Below are 18,296 nucleotides of genomic sequence, written 5' to 3' on the forward strand. Positions count from 1 at the left end.
AAGGACATAGCCTTGAGATAGAGGTGTTGGAAACACCCACATGATATATGGGACTGAGTCCAGTTAAGGCCTCCTTATAAATTTTTAAGATTTGGTGGGCAGGTGCAGGGACCCATCTTTCTTGCTGCCGCCCAACACAAGCCTTGTACGTAAGTTCCCTTTGCTTATTAAAACCACCACCTTCCAACCTAGAGTGGCCTGCCTCCACACCGGGGGCCAGCTTCAGTTTCACCTGGGAAGCTCCCAGGAGGGTTATGAACCAACTCTATCTCTTTTTATTTTTTTATTATTATTTTTTTGAAGATTTTATTTATTTATTTAACAGAGATAGAGACAGCCAGCGAGAGAGGGAACACAGCAGGGGGAGTGGGAGAGGAAGAAGCAGGCTCACAGTGGAGGAGCCTGATGTGGGGCTCAATCCCATAACGCCGGGATCACGCCCTGAGCCGAAGGCAGACGCCCAACCGCTGTGCCACCCAGGCACCCCAAACACTATCTCTTTTTATTGATAGACAATTCATATAACATAAAATTCACCCTTTTAAAGTGCACAGTTCGGTGGTTTTTAGCATATTCATAAGGTCATACCACCATCACCACCTTCTAATTCCAGAATATTTTCATCACCCCAAAAAGAAACCCTGCACCCGTTAGAAGTCACTCCCCATCCTCCCTCTCCCTGGCCCCCGACAACCACTCATATACTTACTCTCTCTGTGGATTTGCCTACTGGGATATTTCATATAAATGGAATCATGAAATAGGTGGCCTTTTGTGTCTGGTTTCTTTCGCTAGCATGATATCTTCGAGGTCCATCCATGTTGCAGCAGGTGTCAGAATTTCCTTCCTTTTTAAGGCTGAATAATATTTCATCATATGGATGGATTACTATGCTTATCCATGAAGCCATTGATGGATGCTTGGATTGTTTCCACTTTTGACTGTTGTGAAGAACGCTGCTGTGAATATTGGCACATGGTGATCTGTTCAAGTCCCGGTTTTCCGTTCTTTCGGGTATGCGATCGCTGGATGATATAGTCTATATTTAATTTTTTGAGGAGCACCACGCTGTTCTCTACAATGGCTGCACCATTTTATATTCCCATCAGCAGTTTATGAGGGTTCCAATTTCTTCACACATTGTTAACACTTGTTATTGTCTGTTGTTTTTTATTACAGTCCATCCTAGTGAGTGTGAAGGGGCATCCCATTGTGGTTTTGATTTGCATTTTCCTAATGACTAATGACTTTGAGCACGTTTTCAAGTACGCATCAGCCCTTTTCTGTATATTTATGGGGAAATACCTATTCTCCCTCTCTCTATATAAATATTTTTAGAAAACTATCTATTCAAATCTTTAAATTGGGTTATTTGTAAATGTTTTTTAAAGATTTTGGATACTAAACTCTTATCAGATAGATGATTTCAAATACTGTCTCCCACTGTATCACGCTGTTTTTATTTTTATTTTTTTTCATTTTCTTGGTGGTGTTCTTTGAAGCACAAAAGGTTTTAATTTTTTTAAGGATTTGATTTATTTGAGAGAGAGAGAGAGAGAGAGAGCAGGAGCAGGGGGAGGGGCACAGGGAGAGGGAGAGCAGGGAGCCTGATGCGGGGCTCCATCCCAGGACCCTGCAATCAGGACCTGAGCCAAAGGCAGACACTCAACCCACCGAACCACCCAGCACCCCAAAAGTTTTTAATTTCAATGATATCCGATTTGATTGACTGATTGTGCTTCAGATGTCATATCTAAGAAGCACCTACTCCAAGGTCAAAGAGACTAATCCATATGTTTTCTTCTGACAGTTTCAAAGTCTCTTACATTAGGTCTTTGACTTAATTTTAGTAAGGGGTCTCAATTCATTCTTTTGCACGTTAGACATCCAGTTGTCCCAGCATCATTTATTGAAAGATTATTATTTCCTCGTTGAATTGTCCTGACACCTTCGCTGAAAATCACTTACCCATAAATATATGGGCTTATTTCTGGAGTGTCAAGACCATTCCACGGATGGAACCGCACAGTCTTGATACAGAATGCCACTGCAGCTTGGTAGGAAGTTCAAATCAGGAAACGTGACTCCTCCAACTTAGTTCTTCTTTTCCAAGATTGCTTCAGTCATGCTGAAGCATGAATTACTTTTGCAGAAAGAAAAAAATACTATTTAAAAAAAAAAACCCTACCTATTTAACTCATTCCAATCCCAAAGCCACCTCCTCCAAGGAACTTCCCCCAGACTCTCCTTTCCTCAGCCTTCCTCTGGACATTTCATCAGTAGAGTACTTCTCTTAAAGCATCTGGGAGCATTGAGAAGCTCACTGAGGGCAAGGATGGTGTCTCCTTTACTTGAAACTATTTCCCATGGCCCCTGGCATGGAGCCTAGGACTGTGGTGGGGTCAAGTACATGCTGTGTGCATAAACGAATGAGTGGACAAAGAAATGAAGGCTATTGAGTCACTCATATAGTTCCTATTCTGATCAGAACCTGGACAAACCTCTTTTACAAAAGACTTAGGAAATGCATTCATTAAATTCATGGTTACACCTCTATTGAGAAGTGTAGTCATGTGTTGTTTCACCCGAGGTTTCCATAGTTTATTAGAGTCATTATAATGCTTGTCAATAAGAGAAAAATGTGCCCAAATTACTGGAGGCATTATGTGTGAATTGCATACTCAGGCATTCCACAGCCAGGGCCTGGCTTCAATCAATACTGTAACAATGACAGGTCTAATCGAAGCATCAGAACTTGCTTAAACGAAAAGATTATTAGCCTTTGAATTAGCACTCCAGACAGGGCTCTTAATTAATCTGCTAATGATTTTCTTTGTTTAGAGGGATTAGCCCTGATCAATCCTAATACACGCTCCCAGAGCTATATGCATGCATTTGTCCCTTAAATGGTCCTTAGGAGAGCTGGGGTTAGAGTCCCTGCCCTCGGGAGCACGCAGTCCAGGAGGGGAGCTGGCACCAACCCCACTCTTCTGAGTCAGGGGCCCGCGTGCTGGCTCACACAGGGACCCGGAGCAGGAGGGCCGGAGTCATTGCGGCTGGGAGCCAGGGAGGCGTCAGACCACATCAGGCCTTCGAACTGATCCTGGATGCCTGCCTAGGATGTTGTCAGGTGGAGACCAGGACTGGAGGCTTTCAGGCAGGGTGGACAAGGCGTTCCAGGCGGATGGAACGGCTGGAGCATAGGCGTGTTCACAGACACACGCAGATACCCATACACACTCTTGCGCTCAAATGCATCCTTCTCCCAGGAACTGGGCAAGTCAGAAACTGTCTGAAAGATGTCATTACGTCCACCTGAGTCAGCACACAGCTCCGATTCCCACCAGGCTCCGGATTCCAGCTGTCCTTTCCTCACGAGGGCTTCCAGTGTCTGCCATCCCCTGCCTTCCTTCCCATCAACGCAGGCCCACTCCATCACCAGCTGGACATTCTCCTCAGGGTCCTTATGCACTGCAAACTTTGGCACTCTCCCGGGAGATCCGGGGGGAACTGGGCCAGCGGTTACCAGTCCTGATGAAGCTTGGGTGTTGCAAGATGCGGCCTTTTCCATCTGCCCCTGCCGGGGCCTTTGGCTCACCGGCAAAGCTGTGGGGGCAGGGAGAGCCTCCATAGCGCTATGAATCCCTAATGGAGGCGGGGGGGGGGGGGGGGTGTAGCTTTGTCCAATATTTAAAGCATTGGTTAGAAACAATCCCAAGTGCTTTCGTCCATCGATCAATGACAAGTATTTATTGATCACATGCCTTTTAAAGTTTTTAATTGGCATATTACAAACAGACATTAAGATGCACGTGTCGTGGGGCGCCTGGGTGGCACAGCGGTTAAGCGTCTGCCTTCGGCTCAGGGCGTGATCCCGGCGTTATGGGTTCGAGCCCCACATCAGGCTCCTCCACTATGAGCCTGCTTCTTCCTCTCCCACTCCCCCTGCTTGTGTCCCTCTCTCACTGGCTGTCTCTGTCAAATAAATAAATAAAATATTAAAAAAAAAAAGATGCACGTGTCGTTAGTATACAGCCTGATGCATTGTCACCATCTGAACACACCTGTGTAACCAGAACCCGGATCCAGACAGAGAACATGACCAGCGCCACAGAACTCCTCTCGTTCCCTCCCCAGCACCACCTACCCCGAGGATAACCACTGTCCCGGCTTGTGACAGCATAGATCAATTTTGTCTGATTTTGTATCTTATGTAGACGGAATCATATGGTATGAGCTCTCTTGTCACTTACTCTTGCTTTTTCAACTGAGATGTAATTGACCTATAACATTATGCTAGTTCCAGGTGTACAACATAAAGATTTTATATATATTATATATATATTGAAGACTATATATATATATATAATTGCAAAATGATCGCAAGTCTAATTACCATCTGTCACCACGCCAACTTACCATGTTGCTGTCTTATAGTGGGAACTTTGAAGATTCACTGTCTTAGCAACTTTCAAATACACAATACAATATTCTTGACTACGGTTACCATGCTGTACCCTATGACTTAATTTATTTTACAACTGAAAGTTGGTACCTCTTGACCCCCTTCACCCATTTCACCCACCCTGGCAACAACCAATCCATTCTCTGTATCTACGAGTTTGGTTTGGTTTGGTTGGTTGGTTTTTTAGATTCCACATATAAGTGAATCATATAGTAGCTGTCTTTCTCTGACTTATTTTACTGAGCATAATACCCTTCAGGTTTATCCGTAGTATTGACTTTCTCGGCACTTTTTCTTTTATTGAGGGATGATTGCCAGATAACGTTATACTAGCTTCAGGTGCACAACAAACACCTCGATATTCGTGTGTGCTGCGAAATGACCACCACAATAAAGCCTAGTCACCAGCATCACCAAACCGACGCACGAACGTTTCTCTTGTGGTGAGAACTTTTCAGACTTACTATTTTAGCGATATGTAAATATGCAGTACAATAGGGAGGGACACAGCGGCTCAGTGAGTTCAGCACGGACTCTTGGTTTCAGCTCAGCCCGGGGCACGATCTCAGGGTCGTGGCATCAGCGTTGGCATCGGGCTTCTTGCTCAGCAGGAAGTCTGGTGGGATTTTCTCTCTCTCCATCTCCCTCTGCCCCTCTCCCTGCTTATGTGCTCTCTCTCTCAAGTAAGTAAATCCATCTTTTAAAAAAAAAGCAAATAGGGGCGCCTGGGTGGCACAGCGGTTAAGCGTCTGCCTTCGGCTCAGGGCGTGATCCCGGCGTTATGGGATCGAGCCCCGCATCGGGCTCCTCCGCTATGAGCCTGCTTCTTCCTCTCCCACTCCCCCTGCTTGTGTTCCCTCTCTCGCTGGCTGTCTCTGTCTCTGTCGAATAAATAAATAAAATCTTTTAAAAAATTTTAAAAAAATTTAAAAAATTTAAAAAAAAGCAAATAAATATGCGATACAATACGATTGACTAGGGCACCATGCTTGAAGAAGTAGATGGGTCAAAGACTCTGAGAGGGTGTTTGGGAGACTGACTCTCATGAGGAACAGAGATGCACAAATGTAAAATGGAGTCGATCTTGTGTATTGGGGGGTAGTCTCCGTGCTCCCTGGGAGGAGGGAGAGGGCAGGTGGGCCGGTGGAAAGTGCTCTGGTCTAGGAGCTGGAAACTTGGATTCGAATTTGATATTTATCGGCTGTGCCACCTTGGAAAATCTCTTTCCTTCTCTGGACCTCAGCTGCAGCCTCCGCAGGGTTGGCATGGATAATAATATCCTACCTTTTCACCACCAAACACACCTTCTGTTATCTATTCCTACCTCGCGCTGGGGTCAGGGACGTCATGCTTTGAAAACTGTTTCCAGCCGGGCGGACCACATGTAAGTAATGATTAATTTGTTTCCTCATTTTTGGTTAACGGGAGATGCAGGGAGCAGACTCAGACCAGCAGCAGATAGAAAGCCGTGCCACCCCGGCGGGATGGAATTCCAGGAAGAAAAGCAGAGGCTCTTTATGGCTGAGTTACTTGACAGCAGCTTCATGTCAGGGAAATGTCCAGAGCCTGGTGCGCCTGATGACTTACGGTGAAGAGCTGGAGACCCCCATCCCAGCCTTCGTGCAGCCCTGGGCCCAGGAACCACCGAGGAGACAGGCCACCACCAGCTCTCCTTCGGCTCTCATGAGCCAAGGGACTGCGCGTTGCCCAGCTCCCCTTGGAATTGACTGCAGAACTGTGGAGTGGGGACCCCCTCGCCTGAGGAGGGCCTCCTTCCCAGGGCGACGTCACCCCCCCAACCCCACTCTAGACAGCTAGACAAGTCCTCAGGGGCCCAGGGCTCACGTTGCGCCGGGGGGGGGACGGTTTGGAAGGTGCTGATGGAACGTGAATCCCAGGAGTTCAGTGCTCATTGCCCTCTGGCGCTCCAGGCATCCCCCTCCAGTCTGGGGAGAGAATTTCAGTGTTCTCTTCAGCACTGTGACCTGCCACCTCCTTCAGGGACTGCCTCCTCCTCCGGTCCTAGCTGCTCAGAGCTCAGGCTCTGGGGCCTCACTCCATTTTGTGCACCCCTAAGAGCTCTCCACTTTCCAGCCCTGCCCCCATTTCTGTCCCTGACCCGGGGATGGGGGGAAGCCTGCTTGAGGACAGGACTTGCCCTTGCTGATGGGACATAGCACCACACCCACGAGAAATCAGAACCTGTCCAGGCCAGGGAGGGAGCTGGGAGGGGTAGAATCTGGTCAACTTCTTGGCAGAGACGTGACTGTGGAAGGAGGAGGGGGCAGAGCTAATTGGAACGAGGTGGCGTGGGGGGTCATTTGGCTCGGACAGCCTCCATGCAGGATTCCGGGCAGGAATGAAGTGACCAGAAATTCTCTAGGCAGCAGTAGCAGTGGTGGTCATGGTGAGGACCCCATGGCATAGAGCCTAAGGGCAGCAGTTTCAGAACTCAGCACACCTTGGTTCGAAGCCCAGGGATGCTTGTTATCACCTCAAAGGTGGCCCAGAACCCAGCCTTGAACAAGCAGTTTCTGGGGGGCTGGGAGGTGCGAAGGGTCAGCATCCCCCAGGGAGCTTTCTCAGTGTGTAGGGGCCACACTTCCCCATTCTCACCCAGACGGAATTCAGACAATCTGACCTCTGGGGCGGTTGACAATTGTATGGCGAAAAGCCCTCCAGGGAATTCTGATCCACCCCTGACACTCTGTCTTTCTCTCCCAGAACCACTGACCAGGAAGGCCGCTGGAAAAGGAACAAGACACTATTCCTTTGAACTAATTAGACCACCAGTAGCCCAGCCCAGCCAATTCAACCAGCTAGTATATTCATTCAAGACATTTTTATTGAGCTTCTCCGCTGGGCCAGACCCTAGCCCCAGTGTTGGGACCCAAGACCCAGCTCTTGTGCCATCTGCGGTGGGGAAGGCAGGCCAGAGCAGACGCATCACAGTGTTCTGACGGCTCTGTGATAAGGAAAGCCCAGAACACTCTAGGAACACCTAGGAGCGGCCATCTTGGATCACTAGGGAAGGCTTCTTGGGGGAAGAAAAGGATGGGGCCAGGAGCCAGCTGGGAGGGTGGAGAAGGCCTTTCAGGAGGAAGCTACTGTGCACAGCCTGGAGGCGAGAACGGAGACTGTTCAGGGAAGTAAGGTAGTCCCAAGCTCTGCCTGTGCTGTGTGAGAGGATTGGGGGGATGGGGGGGGGGGGGCAAGGGGTGGAGTTCATCCTGTAGGGGGTGGGGGGTGCAGGCAGCGAAATGTTCTGAGGGAGACTACAGGGCCAAGGTTGCTCTGGGTAATAGATGGGCCTGGAAAGAGAAGTCTGTGGGGTCAGGCGGTAGATACATTGGCTGTTTGGGGGGTCAGAGCAAAAGATGCTGAGGGCCTGAATGAAGAGAGTGTCCATGGGGCCAGAGAAGAGGGGCTGGGTTCCTCAGAAACACAACTCCAGCTGTGGCTGACCCCTCCTGAGAGGCCTGCTTCCCCCATGCAGCAGGGACCCCCAGAAGAGGTTGTTCTGGAAGTCTTGTATCCAGTCTTCACCATTCGAGCTGCGTCCACGCGGCCATCCAGCTTTTCCCTGCTTTTTCCTCTCTCTGCTTCTCCTCCCTCTCTCCCTCCCCAGTCTCCCTGCGTCCTCCGCTGCATCCTTAACCCTCCTTTCCACCTGCTGGAAGCCCAGCTCTCCTCCTGTGTAGGGAAGGTCCACCTCTGCCCTGTTCTCTAACCTTCTCAAACCCAAAGGCCTCCCCATCTCCACCTCGGTCAGTCCCTCCCATAGCCACAGCCTGGAGCTTGTCCTTCCTTAAACGCGCGCACTTCTCAAAGCTTAGATTAAACACCTGCTTCAGGGGCGCCTGGGTGGCACAGCGGTTAAGTGTCTGCCTTCGGCTCAGGGCGTGATCCCGGCGTTCTGGGATCGAGCCCCACGTCAGGCTCCTCCGCTATGAGCCTGCTTCTTCCTCTCCCACCCCCCCACCCCCGCTTGTGTTCCCTCTCTCGCTGGCTGTCTCTATCTCTGTCAAATAAATAAGTAAAATCTTTTAAAAAAAAATAAATAAACACCTGCTTCATTGGCCATGTGCCTCTGTGCTCCTGATTCTCACGCCCTCATTCCTGCCTCCTGTCCCAGAGTCCTGTTCGCCTAGACCTCCACTTGCCCAGCCTCCACCTCCTCCTCTCGCCCCAAGACCCTCCGGTCTTCACACCCTCCCCAGTCCCTGCCCGGCTGCCCATTGTCCCCACCTGGCACCCGCAGGGCTGATGAGCCGGCTGCCCTCCTGACCTCTGTGCCTTGGGCTGCCCCTTCCAGCTGGAGAGCAGCACGCCCCCATGGAGATCCCGGCCTCTTACCCCAAACAGGCCCTTTCCACGGCTCCCCGCTGGTCCTCTCTCCACGCTGCACTGCAACTCTTTCAAAGCCTCTCCAGTGCCCTCCGGCCGCCACCTTTCCCAGCCCCTCCGAGCAGCTGACCTGCCTCCTTGCTCCCAAAGCAGAAGCCTAAGATGGCAATGCCCTCAAGGGCTTGCCACACAACCTCACGTTCAACATCCCCCCCAACAGCCTGCCTTTCTCTCTTCTGAGACCCACATTTCCCTCCTCCTGACAAGGCCCAGCCTGGGGTCTGGATCCCAGCTCCCCCCTCCTCCTTGGGCACGAAGCACTTGTTATGCCCTCCCTCATCCCTCTTTCCAACTGCGCCTTCTTCCCCAGCTCCTCCCATGAGCCCTGAAACCCCCTCTGTCCTCCCCTCCTGGCTCCCCTCCCATTCGCTCCTACCCACTGCTTTTGGCTTCTGCAACTCCCCCAGAACCTTCTTCGAGCCATCCCAGAAGCACCTCAACATCCGAACCCATCTCATCATTTCTCTTCCAACCTGCTCCCCCTTCAGGGCTCCCCATCTTGGTAAAGGGCAGCAGGGCCCAACTACACACCTCGAGTCACTCTGTCCTCATCCCTCCCGCGACCCCACATCTCACCACCCACCAAGGCCCCTGGAGGCTCCTCTCTAATGTGCCCAGAACCCATCTTTATGCTCTGTTATGTGCCCAGCCCTTACCCTGCAAGTTCTTGGTTTATTCTGTCATGCAGTCATTCAACAACCATTTCCTGGAAAGCCCATCGTGGTCAGCACCGACTGACTTGCGTTCACGGGTCCAACTCAGACAGATGCCCCACTTGCCGTCCGACTTCTCTCATCCTAATACCAGTGATTGACCTGAACTCCACCCTTACTGACCAACCCTGTCTTACCTCCTAAACTGCCTGGGAGTTTGGCTGTTCCTCCTCGTTGCCATGTCTGGTTTCTGCTGGCCTCATCCTGACTGTCTGTGGTGATTGCATGAGTTGTGGTGGCCTTGAAGGCTCAATGGTGGCAGTGGCAGTAATGGGGAAGCCATCTGAGCTGGGGCTACTGGGGGGAATGACTCGATTAGAAGTCCCTTATCGAGTATGCTCTCGATAAATATTTATTGAGCAGCTACGATGTGCCAGGACTGAGCTAAGCCCTGGGGATACATCAGGAAGCCAACCACACATAGGTTCCCCTTTCTCTCCAGAAGCTTACAGTTTAGTGGGGGAGACATTCATCATATAAATGTCATAATTATGACCAAGACATGTGCTCCACCAGGATGGCCCATGGTGGTCGAGCAGGTAATAGGGGGCTTGATTCCCTCTGAGGAAGTCACAGTTACACTGCGATCTGAAGGATGAACTAAAAGAAGACAGGAGGGAAGAGAATCCCAGGTAGCAGGACCAGCATGTGCAAAGGCCCTGGGGGTGGGGGGCAGGGAAGTAGAGGCAATACATGGGACAAGAAGTCCCCCACAGCTCGCCCTTTTGTTTTTTAACTATAAAATAACGAAACACAAAATTCACCATTTCAACCATCTCAACGTGTGCAACTCAGTAGCGGTGGGTAAATTCACAGGGTTGTGCAACCGTCACCGCTCTCCTGTTTCAGAATATTTCATTAACCCCACAAGAAACCCTATACTCACCAAGCAGGCACTCCCCCTTCCCCTCCTCCCCCAGCCCCTGGCAATCACTCCTCTGCTGTATGTCTCTATGGACTTGCCTCTTCGGGACATTTCAGATCAGTGGACTCACCAGTTCGTGGCCTTTTGTGTCTGGCTTCTTTCCCTCAGCAACAATCTAAAAACGTTCACCCATGTCATAGCACCTATCAGCACTTTGCTCCTTTTTATGGCTGAACCCTAGTCCGTTGTGTAAACAGACTGCATTTGGCTTCTCCACGCATCTGTGGATGGCCATCTGGGTTGTCCCCACCTCTGGTCTGTCGTGAATGGAGTCGCTATGGACACGGCGCGCACAAGTTCTTGTTCGGACGCCTGTTTCATCTCTTCGGGATGAACACCGAGGAGTGGACATGCAGGGTCATGTGGGGGGTCTGTTGAACTTTTGTGGGAACAGCGTGCACTGATCATTGCACCCGTGTGACATGACTGAAATTCGAGCTGTGGCGGTAAGATGGGGGCAAAGGTGACATCTGAGAGGAGACACTGTGATTTTCCAATATTTTCAGTTTCTTTTCATCTCCTGTCATTCACGTTGTTTAATGTGGAGGAGAGGGGCTCCTGGGTGGCTCAGTCCCTTAAGCGTCTGACTTGGGCTCAGGTCATGGTCTCAGGGTCCTGGGATCCAGCCCTGCATTGGGCTCTCTGCTTAGCAGGGAGTCTGCTTGTCCCTCTCCCCACTCATTCTCTCTCTCTCTCAAATAAATAAATAAATTCTTAAAAAAAAAAAAAATGGAGGAGAACAGGCTGGGAAAGGCCAGAGACTAAACCTCCCCTCAGACTGAGAAACCGGCCCATAGAGTCGGCCCTGCCAGGCAGGGGATCTTTGTAAGTTTTGTTCCCTGAAGTATCTCAAGCCTAAAGCAGGGGTTGGCACACAGCTAGTGCTCAATAACTGTCGCATGAATGAATAAATACAACAAACTGTTTCAAGTGCCCTAAAATCGCAAGAAAATGGACATTCGTCAGCTAGAACCAGAGAGAAGGGCCAACATTGCAGCCAGAAGGTGGGTGGTTAGATAAGGAAAGGACTTCCCAGAGCCATGGGCCCTCAGTCCCCGGGGAGGTGGACATGCACCACGTGCTGGCACTTGACATGTGTTTACCTGGACGCTGGGAGAGCCTGTGCGCTTTGGCTCCATAGCCGGGCAGCCTCAGAGGGGGAACCGGGATCCACCCCCAGGCCGCTGGACACCCAGGCCTTGCTCCCTTGGTGGGGCAGCCGTCCCTCCCTCCCAAGGTCAACGCTCAGCTCTCAGCTCAAGCATGCCTGGGGGCGCGATCAGCCCAAGGGACTTCCAGGGGGCCCTCACAGGTGCTGGAGGGAATCCTCAGCTCTCCCCTCCCCCAGCAGAGGCCGGAGGGAGGAGGGTAGGATGGCAGCAGAGCGTGAAAATTGGAGGCGAATATTGAATTGCAGCAAAATGAGCAGAGGATTAGATGCCCCACCTGGACCCACCCCCGGAGAATACCAAAGCCCGGGCTGGCTCTCGTGAGAAGCTGGCAGGCCCAGGACCAGGCGGAAATCTGGTTGGATGAACAGGGGTCACGAGGAGGTGGCTGAGGCCACAGGCAGGAAACGCAGTTGTTTTGGCTGAGGTCTTCCTACCCGGGGCCCCCCACCCAGGCCTGGGCATCCCACATTTACAGAGCTCCTCTTAAGTTCTGGGGGCAGAGCTGGGGGGAATCAGAACTAGGCTGGGATGCCGTCCCAGGACCTGCCTTCAGAGACTGTGGGGGAGAAGGGGCATAAGAACACACCAAACATCCAGGATTCTGGGGAGTGGGATGGAGGAGGCTACCTTGATTAAGTCAAGGAAGGCTTCCTGGAGGAGGGTGAAGGGTGTGGGGCTGGGTTGGGATTCAGGAAGATCTGAGTTTGAGTTATGACTTAGTTACTTTCTAGCTATTTTGACCTTGGGTAAACAGTTCATTCTACAAACAATCTACTCTATGCCGATCACGTGCTAAGCATTGCGACTACAAAGGTGAATTTGATATAGTTCCTGCCCTCAGAGCTTAGCAACTCAGCCAGGACAGCATGATCTGTGCTATCACGGAGGTGAGGCAGGGGGCTATGGAGTGGGGGCAGAGGAGGCAGGAGCCAGCTTAACGTCCTTGAGCCTCCCTTACCCTAATCCTTAAAATGGGGCTGGTACCCTCTTCACACAGTTGAGATGGCCGGTTGAGAGGAGTGTGAGCCCAGCACTTCGCACAATGCACACGCAGGGCAGGTCTCAAGGAGAGGAGTGAGGCCCATGGAGGCTGAGGCCTGGGAAGGACACGAAGGGGTGTGGCGCCAGGGCGGGAGGAAGGTGGGCAGGAGAGGGACCCGGCGCAGAGTCTGAATCGGGTCCTGCAAGTTACCTAGTCCCTGGAGCCCACAGAGCCCTCACTGGAGGCGGGCACTGGGGAGTCAGAGGGTTTCGCGACAGCTGCTCTGAGCGGGGAGTTAAACAGGTTTGGGTGACCTTTGCGAGCAAGGTGGTGGGGCACTGCCCGTCACCCTTCCAGCTCGTTACCACCCCTTCCCTGGTAATGACCCCGGCGTGCCCTGGCATTTGCAGCCCCTCTCTCTCCCTGTAGGGCAGAGACACCAGCTCTCCTGGCCGGCTGGCAAATACTTTCCCACTCTGCCGTTGAGTCCTGTGGGAGGAGCCCCCCAGGGTGGGTGGAAACCCAGGGAACCATGGGGCCACCCAGGCACCTTCGGGGGGCACCCGGGTGGCTCGGTCAGTTAAGCATCTGCCTTCGGCTCAGGTCATGATCCCAGGGTCCTGGGATCGAGGCCCACGTTGGGCTCCCTATTCATCAGGGGGTCTGCTTCTCCCTCTCCCCCTGTTCCTCCCTGCCCTGCTCTTACTCTCTCTCAAATAAGTTAATAAAATCTTAAAAAAAAAATAAAGTTGCCCTTGGCTCTTTGGAGCCTCCAGCCTGGCCACCTCCCTCAGATGTCATAGGGGACAAAGCCAGGGACTAGGAGGAGTTCAGTCAAGGGAGGAGCAGTAGGCCCTCCTGCAGCCCCCACCCCCCGCTGCTCTCCCTGCTGCTAGCACCCACAATGGCTCCCAGCTGCCCCTCTGGAAGGAGGCTTCACTGGCCAGCTGCCTGGGCTTCTCCAGGCTGCGCAGCTAGCTGTGTTGGTCCCCATTAGGCAGTTCGTCCAACCCTCCCTCTCATGCAGAAATCCTGCTGCCCCAGCTTCCCCGGTGTTTGTTCGGCTTTTGTGGAACCCCCCCAAGAGACTGGGAACTCCCTACTTCACAAGGCAGGGTTATTCAAAGGTCTCCCTGCCCCCAGCCCCTTACTCACACCTGATCCTTTTCAAATGAGGACAAACTTGTTCCTGACCCTTCCTTACCCCGTCAGAGCACAAACGCACACTCCCCCTTTTCACCCAAGCTCTGAATTCTCCCCTAAATCACGTCCCTGAAGAATGCCATGTGGCTGCAACATAGAGGGTACGGGACAGGGTGCGGGGGAAGGGAGTGCTTGGAGGGACGAGAGCTGACGGTTTTGCTCATTTATTCACGTGATGAGCATTTATCAAGTACGTATAACATGCCAGGCCTCGTGCTAGGCCCCGGGGGTGCACCGAGGAGCAAACCCAGATAGGGTCCCTGCAGTCTGGGAGTTCACACTCCAGGGGAGGAGCAGACAGCTCATTACAAGCCTCGAGCTGTAGGAAAGGGCGAGGCACACCACGGAGTGGGTGGTCCTAGGAGTACGTGTTACTGGGGCGACGGGAAGTCTTCCCCAATGAGAGAATGATTTTCGAGCCAGGATCAAAAGCAGTATTTTTCAAACTCTGAGCGGCAACCCATTAGTGGGTCATGAAATCAATTTAGTAGGTGTGACCTAAATTGCTTTTTTAGTGAAATAGAATAGGAGTTTAAAGCCTCAAAGTGAGGAAATATGGTTTGGGAAATGTAAGTTTTAGTTATCTATAGCCATATTTACACCCGTATTATCCGTCTACCCAGTGAGGTCATGTCTGTGGGTTAGGGCATCAAGCGTGTGTCTTCCTGCAGGCCTCTGTCAGAAAGGTTGGTGAGCCCCCAGTCTGGAGTTCGAGGAACAGTTAGCCACGAGAAAGTGCTGGTGTCCCAGGCAGAGGGCCCAACACTCATCAGGACCCAAAGAGGAAGGGCTTGGACGGAGGATGTGCGGAGCCCAAGGTCCTGTCTTGGCCTGCGGGCGGCGGGAGCTCTGTGAGGCCAGGTGAGATCCCTGGGCCCTGCCCCATGGGAAGGAGACGAGGGCAGGGAGCTGTCTTTGTACCTCGCCAGTAACTGGAGCTGCAGTTGTCCCTACCTCAACCCAGGCGTGACCACTAGGACCCCCTGGCTTCTGAGGTGGGGTTTGGAGGACAACGGCAGCCAATCAATGGAGGTAAAGCCTGAACTTTTTTTAAAATTTAAATTCAATTAATTACAATATAGTGTATTATTAGTTTCAGAGGTAGAGGTCAGTGATTCATCAGTCTTATATAATACCCAGCGCTCATTACGTCACATGCCCTCCTTAATGAAAGCACCCAGTTACCCTATCTCCGCCCCCCGCCCCCGCAACCCTCAGCTTGTTTCCTACAATTAAGGGTCTCTTATGGTTTGTCTCCCTCTCTGATTTCATCTTGTTTTATTTTTTCCTCTTTTCCCCTAGGATCCTCTGTTTTGTTTCTTAAATTCCACACGAGTGAGATCATATGATAATTGTCTTTCTCTGATTCTTATTTCACTTAGCATAATACCGTCTAGTTCCATCCATATCATTGCAAATGGCAAGATGACATTTTTTGATGGCTGAGTAGTATTCCATTATATATATATATATATATATATATATATATATATATATATACCACATGTTCTTTATCCATTAATCTGTCAGGGCACATCTGGGCTCTTTCCATAGTTGGGATATTGTGGACATTGCTGCTAAAAACATTGGGGTGCAGGTGCCCCTTTGGATCGCATTTGTATCTTTGGGGTAAATCTCTAATAGTGCAGTTGCTGGGTCATAGGGTAGCTCTATTTTCAACATCCATACTCTCCATACTGTTCTCCAGAGTGACTGCACCAGCTTGTATTCCCACCAACAGTGTAGGAGGGTTCCCTTTTCTCCGCATCCTCACCAACATCTGTCATTTCCTGACTTGTTAATTTTAGCCATTCTGACTGGTGTGAGGTGGTATCTCACTGGGGTTTTGATTTGTATTTCCCTGATGCCAAGTGATGTGGAGCATTTTTTCATGTGTCTGTTGGCCGTTTGTATGTCTTCTTTGGAGAAATGTCTGTTCACGTCTTCTGCCCATGTCTTGATTGGATTACTTTTCTTTGGGGGCTGAGTTTGATAAGTTCTTTATAGATTGTGGATGCCAGCCCTTTACCTGATAAGACATTGCAAATGTCATCTCCCATTCTGTCAGTTGTCTTTTGGTTTTGTTGCCTGTTTCCTTTGCTGCACAAAAGCTTTTTATCTTGATGAAGCTCCAACAGTTCATTTTTGCCTTTGTTTCCTTTGTCTTTGGAGACGTGTTTGGCACGAAGTGGCTGTGGCTGAGGTCACAGAGGTTGCTGCCTGTGTTCTTCTCTAGGATTTTGATGGATTCCTGTCTCACATTTAGGTCTTTCATCCATTTTGAGCCTATTCTGCATATGGTATAAGGAAATGGTCCAGTTTCATTCTTCTGCATGTGGCTGTCCAATTTTCCCAACACCATTTGTTGAAGAGACTTCTTTTTTCCATTGGATATTCTTTCCTGCTTTGTCAAAGATCAGTTGACCATAGAGTTGAGGGTCTATTTCTGGGCTCTCTCTTCTGTTCCATTGATGTATGTGTCTGTTTTTGTGCCCGTACCACACCGTCTTGATGATGACAGCTTTGTAGTACAGCTTGAGCTCTGGAATTGTGACGCCACCAGTTTGGGTTTTCCTTTTCAACATTCCCTTAAGCCTGAACTTCTGTATCAGACAGACCTGTATCCATAGTTCGTTTCCTCCGCTTACCAGCCATGTGACCTCAGGCAACTTTTACAACCTCTCGGTGCCTCAGTTTCCTCCTGGATAAAATGGGGCTAGTGAGACTCAACCCCAAAAGTTCTTGTAAGGACTTAGTTTGGAAACCCAGCTGTCCCCAGCCTTCAGTCCTCTGGTTTCCCCCCTTTGTTTTCAAATAGAATAGGGTTGCCAGATTTAGCAAATAAAAATACAGGACAACCAGTTAAATTTCAGTTATAAATAACAGATAACTTTTCAGTGTGAGTATGTCCTAAATAATGCTTGGAATATACTTACGCAAAAAAATGTGTTTGTTATTTATCTGAAATTCAAGCATACTCAGACATTGTGTATTTTATCTGTAACCCAACATAGAAATCCAATGGCTCACACTTTGTCCCTAAACTGCACAGACTTGACGCCCTACAATACTTCGCAGGCCTCCTGAAGGGCTGAGCCCCAGTCTCCCACCCCTCCCTCCGCTGCTGCCTGGAGCCGCTCTCTTCGCTCTGTCCCACTTCACCTGACCATGGATCGGCCCTGTCCCTTTTCCCTCATTCCCTGAAGTCCCAGCCTCACAGGCTATGGTGCGTGACCCACTTTTACTGACCTTGTGGGGAGAATGGAGGGCATTTACAGCTCAGCTCAGAGCAGGAAACACACCTTATGTCAACTGTCAGACAGCACCAGCCCTGAATTCTGTCCCCGCACTCCCACATGGGACATCCTCGCTGTCCTGGCTGCCCCCACACACCCTCGTCCTACCTCCACTTTTCCAGGGTCTCAGCCCCTTCTTCAAGCCACCAGCAGATGACACACACACCCATATTTTCTTGAGAAACAACAGCCAGATGTCTTATGGGACCTAGGAAAGGAAGAGTCCCAGAGGTAGATGAAACTGTGTTATGTCTGATTTTACTGACACCAGGGCCAAATGATTTCCAGTCACGTGTAAAGCAAGAAAACACGTGTGGCAAAGCTTACAGAAGGAGTGTCTGAAGCTTGGAAAGAAATTCTGGACAGGATCATGGACACTCTTGGAGGAAACGGTGCGTCATGCTGGAGAGGGTGATGCCCTGTAGGAAAATCCTGAGGACTCTGAATCAAAAAGAAATGTAAGAAAGGTGAACTCGGAATGTGAAGACATTTGGGGACTCTCTTAGCCAGTTTGTTTTACCAATCATTTCCTTTTTGATAATTACACAAGAGTGATTTTGACTTAAAAAAAAAAAAAAACACCAAACTGATATCTAAATCAATCTGAAAGACTTCTTTCATTAGATACAAACCAACATTGGTGAGAAAGCATTTTTCGGGTAGTTTTCCTTCATGGCTTTTCAAAATTATTTTTAATTATGGCAAAATACACGTAACGTAAAACCATTCTAACCATTTATGACTACACAGTTAAGTGGTGTTACCATTACCACAATCTATGGCCAAGAAAGCATTTTTGCAATACTAATTCGTGGTGCCTCATGCAACTGATGATGACACCTTTGACCTCAAAAGACATGGCGTCGTGGTCACTGTAGGCAAAATGCAGTCCTCCCCTGAGGGAGCTCCACTGCCCACCAGGACCCACAGCTTGAACCCCCCGGCTTTGACAGGTTCGCCTTCTTCCTCCCTGGCTCAAAAGGAATGCACAGCACAAGTAGGGCCCAGTCATGGTTGGTGCCCTTCCCTCCTCCCCGTCCTGGGCCCAGAACGTGAGTAAGTCTTAATCTCTCTGGACTTCAGGTTCTTATCTGTAAAGTGAGATCCATAGGCTAGATGACCTCTAAGATCCC

Source organism: Ursus arctos, unplaced genomic scaffold (assembly GCF_023065955.2).
Source record: "Ursus arctos isolate Adak ecotype North America unplaced genomic scaffold, UrsArc2.0 scaffold_26, whole genome shotgun sequence".
NCBI classification, from domain to species: domain Eukaryota; kingdom Metazoa; phylum Chordata; class Mammalia; order Carnivora; family Ursidae; genus Ursus; species Ursus arctos.